This window comes from Helianthus annuus, chromosome 12 (genome assembly GCF_002127325.2).
Source record: "Helianthus annuus cultivar XRQ/B chromosome 12, HanXRQr2.0-SUNRISE, whole genome shotgun sequence".
NCBI lineage: Eukaryota > Viridiplantae > Streptophyta > Magnoliopsida > Asterales > Asteraceae > Helianthus > Helianthus annuus.
Window position 1 is genome coordinate 160,386,968 of NC_035444.2, and position 19,416 is coordinate 160,406,383.

The following is a 19,416-nucleotide window of genomic DNA, read 5'->3' on the forward strand; positions in this document are numbered from 1 at the left end:
TATTCTAAGAGCACGGACTCGCTTTTACTTTTCATGGAACTTACGACTTAAGGCATCTGCTACTATATTGGCCTTTCCTTCGTGATATTGAATATCACAGTCGTAATCACTCAGGACTTCCATCCATCTCCTTTGTCTCATGTTTAACTCTTTTTGCCCGAATATATACCTTAAACTCTTATGATCTGTATAAACAGTAAACTTACTTCCATACAGATAATGTCTCCAAATCTTAAGGGCAAAAACGATGGCTCCTAGTTCTAAATCATGAGTCGTATAGTTTTCTTCATGCCTTTTCAATTGTCTGGAGGCATACGCAATTACTTTCTTGCGTTGCATTAACACACATCCGTATCCCAGTTTTGAAGCATCACAGTATACTTCAAAATCTTCTGTTCCTTCTGGTAAGGCTAGGATTGGTGCATTGGTTAATTTCTGTTTTAAGATTTTAAAGGCTTCTTCTTGTTTTGGACCCCACTCAAACTTAGTGGCTTTACAGGTTAACTTAGTTAATGGTACAGCTATTTTGGAGAAATCCTTAATAAACCGTCTATAATAACCGGCTAAACCTATAAAACTTCTAATTTCCATTGCAGTTTGTGGAACCTTCCAGTTGGTAATTGCTTCGATTTTAGCAGGATCTACGCGAATACCTTCGTGATTCACCATATGGCCTAAGAATTGCACTTCTTGTAACCAAAATTCACATTTTGAGAATTTAGCATACAATTTTTCTTTTCTTAACAAAGTTAAGAGTGCATGCAAGTGCTGACAATGCTCGACTCGACTTTTGGAATAAATAAGTATATCGTCAATAAATACGATCACAAATTTATCCAAATATGGTTTACAGATTCTGTTCATCATGTCCATGAATGCAGCTGGGGCATTGGTTAATCCAAAGGGCATGACTGTAAACTCATAATGACCATACCTAGTTCTGAAAGCAGTTTTAGATATGTCTTCTTCTTGAACTTTCAATTGATGATATCCGGATCTTAAATCTATTTTAGAGAAATACCTAGCTCCTTGCAATTGATCAAAAAGATCATCAATTCTAGGTAATGGGTATCGATTCTTAATTGTAACTTTATTCAATTCTCTATAATCAATACACATTCTCATTGATCCATCTTTCTTTTTCACAAACAACACTGGTGCACCCCAAGGGGATGAACTAGGTTGTATAAATCCTTTGCTTAGTAATTCATCTAATTGCTTTTTCAATTCTAACATTTCGGTAGGAGCTAATCGATAAGGTGCCTTGGCTATCGGTGTAGTTCCTGGAATTAGATGAATTCTAAATTCTACTTCTCTGTCTGGTGGTAACCCGGGTAAATCTTCTGGAAATACATCTGGGTATTCTGAGACTACAGGAATTTCCTTGAGTTCTTTGCCTTTAGTACAAATGATTACGGAAATCATATATACTATTCCTTGATTTCGTTCATAATTAGCAACTTTCATTACTGATATGAACTTTAATGGCTTTCTAGGTTTATTTCCTGAGATCTTAATTATCTCTCCAGTAGGTGTTTGAATTTCTATAGAATTTCTATCACATATGATTTGAGCATGGTTGGCTATCAACCAATCCATTCCTAACACCACATCAAACTCAGCTAATTTCATAGGAAATAGGTTTGCAGTAAATTTATGACCTAAAAGTTCGATGTCTACTTTCTGTAAAACCTGATTGATTTCTACCGAATTTCCGTCTGCAGTTTCGACTATAAAGATTTGTCTAACGGTAGATAACGGTAACCTAAGAGCTTGACAGAACGAAGTATTGATAAAACTTTGGTTTGCACCAGAGTCAAATAATACTTTTGCATAAACGTTGTGAACTAAAAACGTACCGGCGATCACATCCGGAATGAGTTCTGCTTCTTGAGTAGTCAGCTGAAATGCTCTAACATTCTTCTTAGTAGTTCCTTCAGCTGCCTTGGGTTTATTGTCTGCTGGGTTGATTAACTTAGGACACTCTGGTTTGATATGTCCAGTTTCTCCACAATTGTAACAAATTATGGATTTCTTTCTGCAGTTTTCTTCCCGATGTCCGGTTGTTTTGCAAAAATTGCAAATTCTATTACATTTTCCAAAATGTCTCTTTTTGCAAATTCTACAAAATGGCACAGTTGAAGATTGTCCTATTCCTCTTTTCTTGAAATTACTACTATTACTCATTTTGAATCCTTGGGTAATTTTCTGAGCTAGTTCCTTCTTCCTATCTTCGTCTCGTGTGCGTATCAGCTCATCAGTTAAGATATTAGCTAATTCTACGGCATCGTCAATAGTGCGAGGTCTCGCAGCTTTAACGATATTGCGAATTTCACTAATTAATCCCCAAATATATCGAGAAATGAGTACCGGTTCTGGCGAAGCCAGATTAGGTACCACTCTCGCATATTCGAAGAATGTCGAAGTATAACCACGACAATCTACCCCGGTCATTCGATGATTGAGGAACTTATTTGCCATTTGTTCTTTCTCATATTCAGGACAAAATTTTCTTTCGACAAGACTTTTAAATTCGTCCCAAGTCATAGCATATGCTACCCGTCTGCCTTTTGCCTGTAGCACTGTGTTCCACCACTCTAGTGCTCCTTCTTTAAACAAGTTTGAGGCATACATGACTTGATCTTCTTCAGCACATTTACTTATTGCAATTACTGCTTCGGTTTTCTCCAACCATCGCAGCGTTGCAGTTGCTCCTTCATTGCCTGCAAATTCAGCGGGTTTACAAGCAAGAAATTCTTTGAAAGTGCAACCAGGCGTTGCAGACTTTCGCTTCTTAGGGCGCTGGGTGTGCTGAGGTTCATTGTCATGATTTATATGGTCATTGCCCCCGTTGATGCTATTACTGAAATTATCTTCAGTAGTATGTTTGCTAGGTACAATATGTTGCGGATTACTTGGATTTTTCATAGCAGCAACGAACATTGGAATTGCGTTGGCTATTCCTTGGGCAACCATATTTTCTATATCTTGTTTAGTCATATATTGATCTTCTGGTTGTTGCTCCGAGTGATTAACTTCATTTACTGGTTCGTTATCGTTATTTGCCATCTGATGATAAGTTATTATGAACAATTAGCAATTAACAATAAATCATTTAAACAAATTATAACACATAAAGCCAAAATTATCGATTTCTCGATTGCATTTTATATCAGTATAGTATGCATCAATACACACCGATATTTTACAATGTTTTATTTGTTATGTTACAACTGGTTTCACTATTTACTTTTACTATTATACAGGAATAATTCCACCACCCTTCTATTCGTCATCTCAGAAACGGAATTCCCTCTCGTCGTATTTCCAGGCAATCTGTCCCCCTATTTCCCTAATTCTATTCCCTGCATCCATTAACTCTTCACCAAAGTGGCGAAGTTCAGCCAGGTTTTCATTGCTCATCGGTGGATTAGGTAGGGGTTCTGGGTCGAATTGTGGAAGAAACGAGTAAGGACTATTGACAATGTTTTGGAATTGCCAATCGTTAGTCCACCATTCTTCTGGTTCTATAAGTTGGTCATGGACTATTGGTTCAGTGATTATTGGTGTAAGGTTCATCGGTATTGGGTTTTCAACAGGATAGGTAAAGATACCTGAGTTGATAGGTTGCATAGTTTCACATTTTTCTAATAAAGTATCTATTTGATCCTGAAAAGTAACTCTCCTGGTTTGATTAGAACTCTCTCCGATTTCTACCTGAGTTGGGTTAGAATCTTTTCCTATTTCTATTGCTATTTCCTGGGAGTATTGTTCAAACTGTTCCTCCATTTGCCTAACCTCATTAACTTCAGTTTCCTGTTCTTGTGGATTAGGGTTTTCCTGAATTATAATTGCTTTTCCTTTGTCTAAGGGTTTACTAGTTTTAGGGGTTTTTGTAACTGTCCTTCTTTTACGTATACGGCTTCCCCATACATAATTTTTCTTTGGCCTTCTTTTTGGTTTGGGTACTGGTGGAGTAGGGAGTTCTACAGGTTCATCCATATCAGCCACGTATCCCGTAAATTCATGAGAAACTTCAATATTTACTGGGTACAGATTGAGGTTCTGAAAAGCTTCAGAGATCTCGTTCATGCTGTGTAGCATATATGCAAAATGCACAAAATATCAAGTTAAAACTTTGGAACAAAGTTTACCAAATAAACACAGAAGTTTTATTGCATACTTATTTGTACAAAATACAGAAAATACTCAGTTTTATTTATCTACTTACTGAGAATTAATAATACTGTATTCAAGATACTTTTTCTTTAAAGATTAGCATTTTCTGCTACAGTAGCTAACATATACAAATTAGCCCATTTTTCATCAAGTCTATCTTCCCAAGGTGATTTATCAATTAAATCCTGGGTTTCCTTTTTAATTTTCCTTTCTCTGATTTGCTCCTTACTTTTCTTAATAATCATACTCCTTTTTCTAGGAGAAAGCGGATTTTCATAGTTCGCTTTTTGCACAAATATTCCTTCCTCAGGAATTGTAGGGAGCTTTGAAATTTTAGGTTTAGACGAACTTCCTTTCTCATAAATTGATCTATCTGGTTTAAGATAGATATCTTGCAACTTTTGTTTACCCATACTGTAACTAACAAATAATCAATTAAAAGCACATAAACACATAATCACATAATAGTAATCAGGAAAAATTAAGTATCATTTAAATACTTAATTAGCTTAACTCAGTGGCTCTGATACCACCTTGTTTCTGTCACGGCCCCTGACCCGGTTTGACCCGTTTCCGGAGCTGTGGGACAGAAACCACGTGATATTTGTTTAATTGAGTTTTGCAGCGGAAAATTTTAAACATCAGGATCGTTGAAAAGCTAAAATTTTTCCCGATTATTTTTATTTCACAATTCGGGATAAAACCCCGATAATTTACAATACATAAGTTTAGTGATAACTTCTTATTTTAAAACATCTTTATTCATTTTATACTGAGCCACTATTTTAAGCTTGAAATGCTTCCCAGCACTTTTCCTGATTTACAGCAGATCACCTGAAACATTTTTGAAAAAGATTTTGTCAGCGGGGAAATACTGAGTGAATCATTCATTTTACTAAAACGACACATTTGTTATAATTTACAGTATTAAGAGTTTTTACATATGTTTATTATCAACCAACATTTCAAGAATAGGTATTTGTCACAGACCAGCTCTGTGACTGTGGTCATATCACCATTGGCTGGCCCAATGAGTGACGTATGTCACAATTAGGCTCGCCCACCTAATGTGAAGGAAACAATAATAACAATACTGTGCACAATACCCCACATACCGGCTGTAATTTGGTGATTACATAAACTTAATCACTGTAATTATAACTCTGAAAAATGATTTGGAGTATTGTAAAACAGTTAATAAAAAGGGAATGACTCACATTGCAGATTTAGTGTTGATAGAATTTAGATTTAATCCCTGTTAACCTAATTTCATAATAAAGCACACAAAACAGGATTAGTGATCAATACAACGATTATGATAATTCTCCAAGATCAATTGTGACAATGAATGTCCAAGTGCAATACTTCGGCTCATTTATCAAAATGACAAACGATAAAGTATAGTACTTCAACTCGTATATCGAATTATCGACAACGACAAAGTACAATGCTTCGGCTCATTATCGAATTATCGACAACGATAAAGCATAGCCCAATGTGGCGGCACTTAGATATTCTTTGGGTATATTGATCCCGGAAACTGAATCGTAATAGCGATCGACTAATTACCCTGTTTTGCGGCAGCACCTCGATAATAGTGTGTGTGTGTTGGACTGTTTTGCTTATAACTCGGCCTATGTAACTCCGATTTTCGTCGTTCAAATGCCAAAATTCAAGTCCCAACCCCTGCTATTTATACTGAAATTTTGACACCGTCGCGTAGCGCGAGGGGTACCCCCTTAGCCGTCGCGCTACGCGAGTGACCACCCTATTTTCATAGAGTAGCCCTTCGTGCATGTAGGCTTGCTGTGTTGATGGTTTTATAAATTTCGAATTTTATAATGAGTTATGAAGATAATCGTTATTAGGGTTTTGCCCCCCCTGAGTTTTAGGGCCCCTGATCCTGATTCTGATTGCTCTGGAAATTCTAGGGTTAGAGCAGAATTACTTGGGTGTCTCAATTTGGGTTTTCTTAATAGCTAATTACTATCCTAATTATTTAAATTTTAATGAGAGTTGTTACAATACCAATCCTAAAATGCGTCATAATCTACTACCAGTACCGAAATTGTTCGTTACGGTATTTGAATGTAAAAATTGGTAACATATTGGTACCATATTGTAACACCCCGTGTTTTCGAATGTCAAAGTCAAAGTCAAAGTCCAAGTCAACTTTGACTTCTTTGACTGTAATTAGTCTATTTTATGCTTTACTTGTATTATGTGGAGTAAGTGTTGTTAATCAGAATTAATCGAAGTAATCGAATGTTTAATCGATGCGAACCGATTTACGACTGTGAATAGCAGGAAGTAACAATGCGATAAAGTTAACTAATCAGTAATCAAACCGATCTAACCCTCATCGAACTCGAATCTCGAATTACGCGAACTTTGGTTGTTATTATACGTGTGTGTGTGTGCCTTATGTGTTACATGTGCGTGTTTACTTTATGTTTTGTGTGGTGATCAATCGAATCAATCGAAACTCGAATCGAAACTCGAAACACAGATCGAATGCAATCGAAATCGAATTACGACGAATGGTAACGTAAGGATAGGGTGAAATATAGGTGATTGTATGTTAGATATAGTAGTTGGGACTAAAAGTAATTTGAATAGGAAACTCTATCGTACTCGTATCATCTTCAATCGAAATCGAAATATCGAAAATCGTCGCACCGAACACTCGAACCAGGTTGTTGATCGATCAGGCTGTCAGCCGATCGAACAGCCCAGCCGATCGGACGGACTGTCCGCTCGAGCAGGCTGTCCGATCGGGATGCCTGGCCGATCGGCCAGCCCTTTCCTCTTTTAGAGCCTATAAATAGAGCTGTCATTGTCATTCTTTCCACTTTTGGAAACTCTCTGACCGACCAGCTCGTGCTCCTCACCTTTTCTCAGATTTCTTCCAATTTCGGTAAGTTTTCATCCTAAATCTTGTACTTTCTTGATCAATGCACACTCCTACACCTTTCTATCTTTCGAATCTTGATTTCTAATCGTGAAATCATCAAGATCTAAGCATTCTAGGATGATGTCATCATGGTGTTCTTCAAGAACATCATGTTTTGTCCTCAATCCACCATGAATAGCTCGGATCTAACCGATTTCCACATAAACAAGCTAAGATCCATCACAGATCTGAACGATTACATGGTGTGAAGGATTGAAAGAAGGATTTCCAACTTTCTTTCAACTCTTTTACACTCAATGCCTTCAAACCGATAGAAACGGACCTTGAGTCAACTCACCAAACATTCTAGTGGATGAGTGGTTCAAGATTCGGATTCTATCAACAAGGTTCACCGCTTCCGGGTAAACGTTGAGCTAACCGTTCCGAACAGTTCACCGGCCGGACTTGGGTGATTCCTGTCCGATCAGGGAAACAAGTAAGGACGAAAGCTCCATGGTTCAGCTCGTTGTCAAACTACCTCAATATAGCATCAAATAACAAGAACAACCAAGTGTTAGACGAACAGGCCGACCAGGTCAGGATGCTGGCCGAACGGTTAGGCTGTCCGAACGGACAACCCAACCGATCGAACACGTCAGCCGATCGACCAGGCCAGCCGATCGGCTAGCATATGGCCCCACAGTTTGACAATTTTATGAAGTATAGTATTGAACGAGGTGATGTTCGATCGAACGAGCTGTTCAATAACATTACTCATCGGATCATGTGTCACACCCCAACCGATGGCGGAAACATCGGGATGAGACGAACAAATTGCTCAAAACAACATAACACTAAATGTGACAATATGAATTAAATCGTTTTATTAAATTCTAAAGTAGGGTACATAGTTCCAAATAAATTAAACATAACATTCGATAATAATCAAAAATGCTAAGTGGGTTTCTAATGTCCATCCTAGCTTGATTCTTGTTTTCTTGATCATTCAACCTGCAATATGTATTAAAATAAAATCAACAAAAGCATGTTGGCGAGTATACAAGTTTTCATACATAGCATAGTACGTGTTTAAAATGTTGCTCATATCCAAATGTGAAATACAATATCATGTTAACAGTATATACTCGAAACGATGTTACTCTATGTGTCCAAACCAAAGTTTAACGCAATTAAAGTGTACCCAAACGAGTTTGAGTATGTTTGACATAGTTTAAACCTAACAATACCTGCTCATAGAACAGGAGGGGCGTTTCTCAACCTATAGCGCTACCATTGTTAGGGGAGGCTTGTACGAAGTTAATGAACACATAGTCATTAGGTGTTTACAGTAGCATAACATGTCTAACATGATTAAAATGTATCACATAGAGTAAGGATAGAGTGTGCATAAAATGTTTAATGTGATTGTGCTGTTTGATATAGAATACATATTGCACCCAAAAGTGAAAAATAGAAAATGGGTCATGTATACTCACCTTGGAGTGCGTTGCGTATTTCTTGGAAAGAGAATATGAATCAAAGATTTTTCCCAAAGAGAGCGTGCACAAGAGAATTACCCTATTAATTTTGAGATTTGATTAATATTGGGAACTTAGAGATTATTTAAATAATCAAGGCATTTATAAAAAAATAATATAAACATGTTTAAAATAATATTCATATGTTCCATTTTTAATATTTGGTAATTAAATGAAATAAATAACAATTCATGAATAATAAATAATATTTCTAAAATTCTAGATTATATTGATTATTAATTTCTAATATATTTAAAATAAAAATTTTGATTTTAAATAAGGTAGTAAATCTGAATAATAATTCATATTCAATTAATAATAATAAAAATTCTGTTGTAATAATAATTCTGATTTTATATAAAGTAATAATTCTGATATTTATAAAATAATAATTTCTGATTGAAATAATATATTAAATTCCGAATAATAATTCTGATAAAAAATAAATAATTCTGTTTTTATAAATAAATCTGTTATTTAATAATTATATAAATAATCTGTTTTAATTAATAAATATATAAATAAATCTGTTTTAATAATAATATCAAATCTGTTTTATAATAGAATAATAATATTAATAATAATAATAATAATAATATTAATAATAGTATAATAATAATAATACTATAGTAATAATAATAATATGCCGTAACAGTAACAACGAGAAAAGAAAAACGATCGGAGAAGTATCCTACCGGCGGCGAAGGTGAAGGCGCGGTGGTTCTCCGGTGAAACAGTGGTCGGAGGTGGTGGCTTGTGGGTTCCGGCTGCGGTGAGTGTGAGTCGTTTCCGTGGTGGAAGGTGTCCGAGACGGAAGAGGTGTCGAGGTTCCCGACGACCTCCGATCGTCTTCTCCGGCGGCGGCGGTTTCAGAAAGGTGTGAGAGTTCGGTGGAGGTGATGAAAGACTAAGTGGTGGTGGTTTTCGGTGGTGAGGGAGCGGGTATTTATAGGTGATGTTGATATCGGTCGGATCATGGAAAGAATGGTTTAAAAAGGTAACCGGAAATTAGACAAGGCTTGATTACCGGAACCGCGTTTTATATTTGGAAGGTAAACTGATTACCGGAAAAAAAATGGAAGGAAACGCGTATTCTTGGTAAACCGGAAGTTAGGTGACCGGAAAAAGGAAAGGAAATTGACTGGATTCACGTTTGCAGTTTGGCGGTAATTGTTTGAATTTGGTGTAACGTAGTTAGTGCATAAGAGATAATTGATTCCTTGTTTGTTTGGATGTGGCATTCCCGGCCGAGTGGTTTGTGTGTCGTTTGTTAACATCAAGGTCTCCGGTTCGATCCCTGTTACGCGCAATAAAGCCCATTTTTTTTGATTCTTTGTGACTTAACTGAACTAACTGAGTTTTCTAACTCAGTTAGTGCTGCCCTTAATAAAACTAACCTAGTTAGGCTCATTTAACCAGGTTTTCACTAACGGGGTTAGCTCAACTAACGAAAATGTTTAAAACTCAATAAAAATTTATTTTTTAATATTTATTTATTTATTTATTTAATTTTAATTATTAATTTATTTATTTAATATACTAATAAAATAGTATAAAATCATTTTAGCCCAGATTTTGATATTTCAACCGAATTAACGTACGAATTCCCAATTTTCGTACGGTTTAGGGTAATCTCTTGGCAACGATGAATTTAAGAGCTGAGATTTAGATGGAATTTCACTGTTTTTACGTGCTTAACATAGTTTCAACGTGTTTCAACGTGTAATAACATAACTTAGTATTAAAACAAGCATATGATCGAAATAATGCACTTTTTCATTACGATTCAAGTCTCGAAGTGAAATTGGGAATAAACGAGAGTACAAATGACTAAATTGGAAAGTACAAGATACCATGCTATAAATAGAAAGATCAAAAGTACGAGGCGTTACAGTCTCCCCTACTTTAGGAGATTTCGTCCTCGAAATCTCAGATAAAAAGACTTTAGAAAAGGTAAATTTTTTTTTTATTTATTTATTTTTTTTTTACGAAAATAGATGAGACCTTGATCATAATGTTTGTTTAGGAAAAACTTGTTTTCATGAATGCACCATGTAGCACCTTGTTTCACATAGAATTTCACATAGTATAACATGAATAAAATGACATGAAATTTTTCACATAGGATAACATGTATAATGAAAGCATAATAAATTTAATTTGTTCACGAGAGAGTATCATTAATTGTTTTAGGTTACGACAATAGTGTAAATTGTGACTTTCTAGCTAGAAATGAATGAAACGCTCAAACGTAAAACACATAATAATTGAGATAACATAAAAAGAGATTTAACGTAAAATATGGATTGTCACGGAACGTAACATATGACACTTCCAAAGTGAATCGAAGACCTTCTCGAATTAAGGAAACGTGCTTTGGCCTAATAGGTATTAGTACTCTCATCGATGGTCCCCAGGTAGGCAACGGGTCCTTAATGGATTTATACGAATGCCAAACCTAGACAGGACGTCCCGACTACCGGTACCTAACCCTTCCAGTTACTACACGTTCTTAATCGATTGGGAAATCGAGACTTTGGCGAGAGCGAAAATCGAGGAGTGGGACTAGTTAAACAAGATGCGAGTATCACCTCTAACTTGATAACATCGTACCCTAATGTGGTTGGTACTTATCATAAGATAAGGGTCCACTAGAGTATGAAATGGAAAACTCCCAACAAGGTTTGGATATCACTCCTAACTTGAGGGTAGATTTCGTGCAAAAATCAAAGTATAGCTGAGTGAAAATCATCACCAAGTGTGGGAATCACCCCTATCTTGATGAATCATTTCGATTGTGTTGTAAGAGTGTCTTCAAAGCCTCCAAGTGTGTATTGTGTTAGCCTTAGGAAAGGCATGTATATTAAAAGTCCAAGAGAAAGTAGAGGGAAGCAAAGAAGATAGAAGGGAAGTTGTTTTAAGCAACACATAGTGAGAAAGCTCCTAAACTATAGACTAGGCAAGGCATTCCTAATTCCCTATAGTTATGGCTCTGATACCAATCTGGTATCAGAGTACTCCTATTATAGACTAGGGAAAGTATAGCAATCCTACCTAATTCCCTATAGTTATGGCTCTGATACCAATCTGTCACACCCCACCCGATGGCGGAAACATCGGGATGAGACGAACAAATTGCTCAAAACAACATAACACTAAATGTGACAATATGAATTAAATCTTTTTATTAAATTCTAAAGTAGGGTACATAGTTCCAAATAAATTAAACATAACATTCGATAATAATCAAAAATGCTAAGTGGGTTTCTAATGTCCATCCTAGCTTGATTCTTGTTTTCTTGATCATTCAACCTGCAATATGTATTAAAATAAAATCAACAAAAGCATGTTGGCGAGTATACAAGTTTTCATACATAGCATAGTACGTGTTTAAAATGTTGCTCATATCCAAATGTGAAATACAATATCATGTTAACAGTATATACTCGAAACGATGTTACTCTATGTGTCCAAACCAAAGTTTAACGCAATTAAAGTGTACCCAAACGAGTTTGAGTATGTTTGACATAGTTTAAACCTAACAATACCTGCTCATAGAACAGGAGGGGCGTTTCTCAACCTATAGCGCTACCATTGTTAGGGAAGGCTTGTACGAAGTTAATGAACACATAGTCATTAGGTGTTTACAGTAGCATAACATGTCTAACATGATTAAAATGTATCACATAGAGTAAGGATAGAGTGTGCATAAAATGTTTAATGTGATTGTGCTGTTTGATATAGAATACATATTGCACCCAAAAGTGAAAAATAGAAAATGGGTCATGTATACTCACCTTGGAGTGCGTTGCGTATTTCTTGGAAAGAGAATATGAATCAAAGATTTTTCCCAAAGAGAGCGTGCACAAGAGAATTACCCTATTAATTTTGAGATTTGATTAATATTGGGAACTTAGAGATTATTTAAATAATCAAGGCATTTATAAAAAAATAATATAAACATGTTTAAAATAATATTCATATGTTCCATTTTTAATATTTGGTAATTAAATGAAATAAATAACAATTCATGAATAATAAATAATATTTCTAAAATTCTAGATTATATTGATTATTAATTTCTAATATATTTAAAATAAAAATTTTGATTTTAAATAAGGTAGTAAATCTGAATAATAATTCATATTCAATTAATAATAATAAAAATTCTGTTGTAATAATAATTCTGATTTTATATAAAGTAATAATTCTGATATTTATAAAATAATAATTTCTGATTGAAATAATATATTAAATTCCGAATAATAATTCTGATAAAAAATAAATAATTCTGTTTTTATAAATAAATCTGTTATTTAATAATTATATAAATAATCTGTTTTAATTAATAAATATATAAATAAATCTGTTTTAATAATAATATCAAATCTGTTTTATAATAGAATAATAATATTAATAATAATAATAATAATAATATTAATAATAGTATAATAATAATAATACTATAGTAATAATAATAATATGCCGTAACAGTAACAACGAGAAAAGAAAAACGATCGGAGAAGTATCCTACCGGCGGCGAAGGTGAAGGCGCGGTGGTTCTCCGGTGAAACAGTGGTCGGAGGTGGTGGCTTGTGGGTTCCGGCTGCGGTGAGTGTGAGTCGTTTCCGTGGTGGAAGGTGTCCGAGACGGAAGAGGTGTCGAGGTTCCCGACGACCTCCGATCGTCTTCTCCGGCGGCGGCGGTTTCAGAAAGGTGTGAGAGTTCGGTGGAGGTGATGAAAGACTAAGTGGTGGTGGTTTTCGGTGGTGAGGGAGCGGGTATTTATAGGTGATGTTGATATCGGTCGGATCATGGAAAGAATGGTTTAAAAAGGTAACCGGAAATTAGACAAGGCTTGATTACCGGAACCGCGTTTTATATTTGGAAGGTAAACTGATTACCGGAAAAAAAATGGAAGGAAACGCGTATTCTTGGTAAACCGGAAGTTAGGTGACCGGAAAAAGGAAAGGAAATTGACTGGATTCACGTTTGCAGTTTGGCGGTAATTGTTTGAATTTGGTGTAACGTAGTTAGTGCATAAGAGATAATTGATTCCTTGTTTGTTTGGATGTGGCATTCCCGGCCGAGTGGTTTGTGTGTCGTTTGTTAACATCAAGGTCTCCGGTTCGATCCTTGTTACGCGCAATAAAGCCCATTTTTTTTTATTCTTTGTGACTTAACTGAACTAACTGAGTTTTCTAACTCAGTTAGTGCTGCCCTTAATAAAACTAACCTAGTTAGGCTCATTTAACCAGGTTTTCACTAACGGGGTTAGCTCAACTAACGAAAATGTTTAAAACTCAATAAAAATTTATTTTTAATATTTATTTATTTATTTATTTAATTTTAATTATTAATTTATTTATTTAATATACTAATAAAATAGTATAAAATCATTTTAGCCCAGATTTTGATATTTCAACCGAATTAACGTACGAATTCCCAATTTTCGTACGGTTTAGGGTAATCTCTTGGCAACGATGAATTTAAGAGCTGAGATTTAGATGGAATTTCACTGTTTTTACGTGCTTAACATAGTTTCAACGTGTTTCAACGTGTAATAACATAACTTAGTATTAAAACAAGCATATGATCGAAATAATGCACTTTTTCATTACGATTCAAGTCTCGAAGTGAAATTGGGAATAAACGAGAGTACAAATGACTAAATTGGAAAGTACAAGATACCATGCTATAAATAGAAAGATCAAAAGTACGAGGCGTTACAGTCTCCCCTACTTTAGGAGATTTCGTCCTCGAAATCTCAGATAAAAAGACTTTAGAAAAGGTAAATTTTTATTTATTTATTTATTTTTTTTTACGAAAATAGATGAGACCTTGATCATAATGTTTGTTTAGGAAAAACTTGTTTTCATGAATGCACCATGTAGCACCTTGTTTCACATAGAATTTCACATAGTATAACATGAATAAAATGACATGAAATTTTTCACATAGGATAACATGTATAATGAAAGCATAATAAATTTAATTTGTTCACGAGAGAGTATCATTAATTGTTTTAGGTTACGACAATAGTGTAAATTGTGACTTTCTAGCTAGAAATGAATGAAACGCTCAAACGTAAAACACATAATAATTGAGATAACATAAAAAGAGATTTAACGTAAAATATGGATTGTCACGGAACGTAACATATGACACTTCCAAAGTGAATCGAAGACCTTCTCGAATTAAGGAAACGTGCTTTGGCCTAATAGGTATTAGTACTCTCATCGATGGTCCCCAGGTAGGCAACGGGTCCTTAATGGATTTATACGAATGCCAAACCTAGACAGGACGTCCCGACTACCGGTACCTAACCCTTCCAGTTACTACACGTTCTTAATCGATTGGGAAATCGAGACTTTGGCGAGAGCGAAAATCGAGGAGTGGGACTAGTTAAACAAGATGCGAGTATCACCTCTAACTTGATAACATCGTACCCTAATGTGGTTGGTACTTATCATAAGATATGTGACAACTCGAGTTTCTGACTTTCACTTTCGCATTAAATGCGCGTTGACTTTGACTGTTTAGTTGTTTGGATTGTGGACTTGTAATTGTACGCGTTGTGTTTTAATGAAACGTATTGTCGTTTTGCCTATATGTGATTACTTGCTGTGGTAGAAAATAATATTAGAATTATTATTTAAAACACTTAGTCTAGATCACGAAACATGACATACAGTTCGAAGGATCTCGAAACATATCCTTCGATTCGAAGGATCAACTTCCGGTTCGAAGGATCTCGAAACATATCCTTCGACCAAGGACTCTATCCTTCGACATCTTTCGGCCCAGTCTTTCTGATGGGCTTGGCCCATTCCTGTGATACGATTTAAATACGTGAATGCATGTAAGTCAACAGTTAGTTTCAAAAACCCTAGTTCTATTGTGTGTGTGTGACGGCAGCCTGGTGACTTCGTGACCCTCAAAGATCGATCGGAATTACTTCCTTGTTCATTGTGGTTAGTACAAATCATTATCCGATTATGTGTTTTAAAACATTTATTTGAATGTTGTTCTTGCGTGTCGTTTGTGATGATTATTGGTATTTGATAATTATTGACATCATAGTATTCGGCCATTGTATTCTTTTTGGTTCAATGACATCGTGTGCAATATTTCTTGATATTATGCTTGCAATATGTTGTTTGTATGTTAATCGGATATGGATGTTAAATCGGATTGTTCATATTGTAATCGGTTGGTATGTATGTCTTGGAAAATATTTATGTTAATCGGATTGTTACGCCATGGGTTCGAGTATTGATCTTGATTAGTTATGAACTTGTCGTGTTTTAAAGTTAACCTGATTGAATGTAAATAGGTTGTGTTCATGTATGGTTCGATTAGGGTTCTTGAGAAACAATTGAAATCTGCCTGTTTGATCGATGACGTACTGAAACTGTTAGGAATTGATAGTTGACCGAAAGATAGTGTGTTGACCGAAACATAATCTGTGTCGAAGGATAACTATGTCGAAACATAGTTGTTGAGACCGAAAGATACTTGTCCTTCGAACCATAGTAGTGTTGACCGAAGGATAACTTTGACCGAACCATAGTAGTGTTGACCGAAGGATAGCATTGACCGAAAGATGACATTGGTTCGAAACATAGCATTCGGTCCGAATGATAACTGTGATAACTATGTCGAAACATAGCTGATGTGTCGAAAGATAACCATGAATCGTAAGATGATAACTGTGTATTGAAAGACGTGTCGAAACATAATTGTGATAATTGTGATAATTGTGTAAATTGTTAGACCGAAGGATGAGCAATGTATCGAAGGATGGGTAATATGAATCGAATGATAGTTGATGATTAAATGTGAAATGATACGTGTTGTGCCGATATGCAAACTGACTGTTAGGTGAACATTAAATTGCATGCGTATCATTGTGAACATGAACTGATTTGTTATACGTGCATACAATAGGACGTGATTAATTACTTGTGAGTGCATAACCTAGCATACCGAGCAAACCAAGGTGAGTTCACACTCTTACCAAGGCATGGGATTCCCGGGGTGTTGGGAATGGGATTGAAAGGATAAGGTTGAATAGATACACTACTGACACTATGACTAGACTACCATATTACTATCCTCGGATGTGAAGGATACTTATACTGATCACTATCCTCGGTTGTGAAGGATACTTATACTGATCACTATCCTCGGTTGTGAAGGATACTTAAACTGATCATTATCCTCGGTTGTGAAGGATACTTATACTGATCACTATCCTCGGATGTGCAGGATACCTATACTGATCACTATCCTCGGTTGTGAAGGATACTTATAGATACGATAGTCTAGTGGTTATACAACATGGGAAGCCCCCACCAATAGAACGTACTAACGGCCCAGTAGAGCCACCTGTTACATACGAACTTACTATTACGCATTTACTTTCTGTGAACTCGCTCAACTAGTTTGTTGATCATTCTGTTACATGCCTTGCAGATCGTTAGGTACTTGGAGCTTGCACTGGAGAAGCGGGTCGTTGTGGGCAAGGATCGTGGTTTCTACGATGAAACTATTATGACATTTAAAACTATTAATTATTGTTGGTTTATTTACTTTGCTTCCGCTACACTTTAAAACTATGGTTATGTTTTGAACACCTATCATAATGAATGGATGGTTTACATTTATTTTACTTAATATTAATTACATGTTCAATATGATTGGTGGCTTGATCCTGGTCAGTCACGCTCCCAAGCGGTGATACTCCGCGTGTGGATTTTGGGGGTGTGACAGATTGGTATCAGAGCCATTGGTTATAGAGAACTTGGTTTTAATATGGAAAAACGTTTTTATTAAAACCAGACTATAACCAGAACGGTGCTCTCAACGATCCACAACGACGCTTCGCTCCACGTGCAAGACTCAACTTCCTAGGTAATAAGGTTTATGTTTATTGCCTACATGCTAGAATTTGCATAGAACTTTGCTCGTAGTATGCTTACATTACCTTGCTCACAACTTGTCATTGCATGAGAATACTTATGTGCTTACACTCTTCTGTCATCGCACTATTCGCGAACCTTTCTCACTTATGTTGCCTTTGATGTGAAGATCAATGGCCGCACGAATTAACATGACTCAAGCCCAGCTAGAGGCTCTCATTGCTGCGGCAGTTGCAGCCGCCCAAGCAGGTAGTATACCCTGCAGTATAGACACTAGGATCTTTAGATCCTACATTAATTCTCGTACTTAACTTTGCCCTATTCGTACACAATAGGTCAACCCGCTCAGCAACAACCTGGGTGCACCTTCAAGAATTTCATGGAATGTCGTCCTAGTTCGTTCAGTGGCACGGAGGGAGCAGTTGGACTCCTCCACTGGTTTGAAAAGCTCGAGTCGGTTTTCGAAATGTGTGAATGCCCTGAGGCTCGCAGGGTGAAGTTCGCCACTGGCACACTTGAAGGGATTGCGCTCACTTGGTGGAACGCACAAGTGCAGATCTTAGGGTTGGCAGCTGCTAACGCCACACCCTGGAATGATTTCAAAGAACTGATCAAGAGGGAATACTGCACTAGAGAAGACATTCACAAGTTGGAGGACGAGTTGTATAACTTGAAAATGGTTGGTTCGGAAATCGAAGCTTACACCAAGAGATCAAATGAGTTGGCTGTGTTATGCCCAACTATGGTGGACCCTCCATACAAGCGAATTGAGTTGTATCTCAAAGGTTTGGCACCAGAAATACAGAGCCACGTTACCTCGGCTAACCTCAACAACATCCAGGAAATCCAGCGTCTCGCTCATCGCATCACCGATCAGGCAGTGGAACAGAATAAACTGCCTAAGCGTATCAGTGCTACTGCTACCGCTACTGCTTCTACTACACTTGCTACTTCCAGTGAAAGTAAGAGAAAATGGGATGGGGATTCTAGCAAGGGATCAGCTTCAGTGCAGTCGCAAGCTCAACAGCGAAAGACAGACAGTTACCAGAGTCCAAGTCAGCACTCCTCAGGCAGCCACAGACAGGGAGGGTATCGAGGAAATCTCCCAAAGTGTAACACCTGCAACAAACATCACAGTGGCCAGTGTAATAAGGTTCGTTGTCAAAGATGCCTCAAGATGGGTCATGAGGCCAAAGATTGTAGAAGCGCTCGACCTGCGAACCAGAATCAGCAGCAGCCACCAGCACAGCAGAATCAACAGCAGGGTAACAAAGGGTGTTTTCAGTGCGGTGCAGAGGGCCACTTCAAAAGGCATTGCCCTCAGCTGAACAGAAACCAGAACAACAACAACCGTAACAACAATCAGGGTAATGGTAACAACAACAACGGGGGAAACAACAACAACAACGGCAATGAAGCTCGTGGTCGTGCTTTTGTGTTGGGTCGAGGAGACGCAGTGAATGATCCCAATGTGGTTATGGGTAAGTTTCTTCTCGACGATATTTATGTTACTGTCTTATTTGATTCGGGTGCTGATACAAGCTATATGTCATTGAAAATGAGTAAATTATTAAAACGTACACCAACACCCCTAGACACCAAACATGTCGTAGAACTAGCCAATGGTAAAAGTGTAGAAGCCGCACAGGTAGTCAAGGGTTGTAGTATTGTTCTAGCGGGTCAGACTTTCTCGATTGATCTCATACCCATAGTTTTGGGTAGTTTCGACGTCGTCATCGGTATGGATTGGTTATCCCAACATCACGCGGAGATCTTATGCAAAGAAAAAGTTATTCGTATTCCTCGCTCCAGTCAAGAACCTCTCGAAGTACAAGGTGACAAGAGTGGTGCTGTGGTTGGCATCATCTCTTTCTTAAAGGCG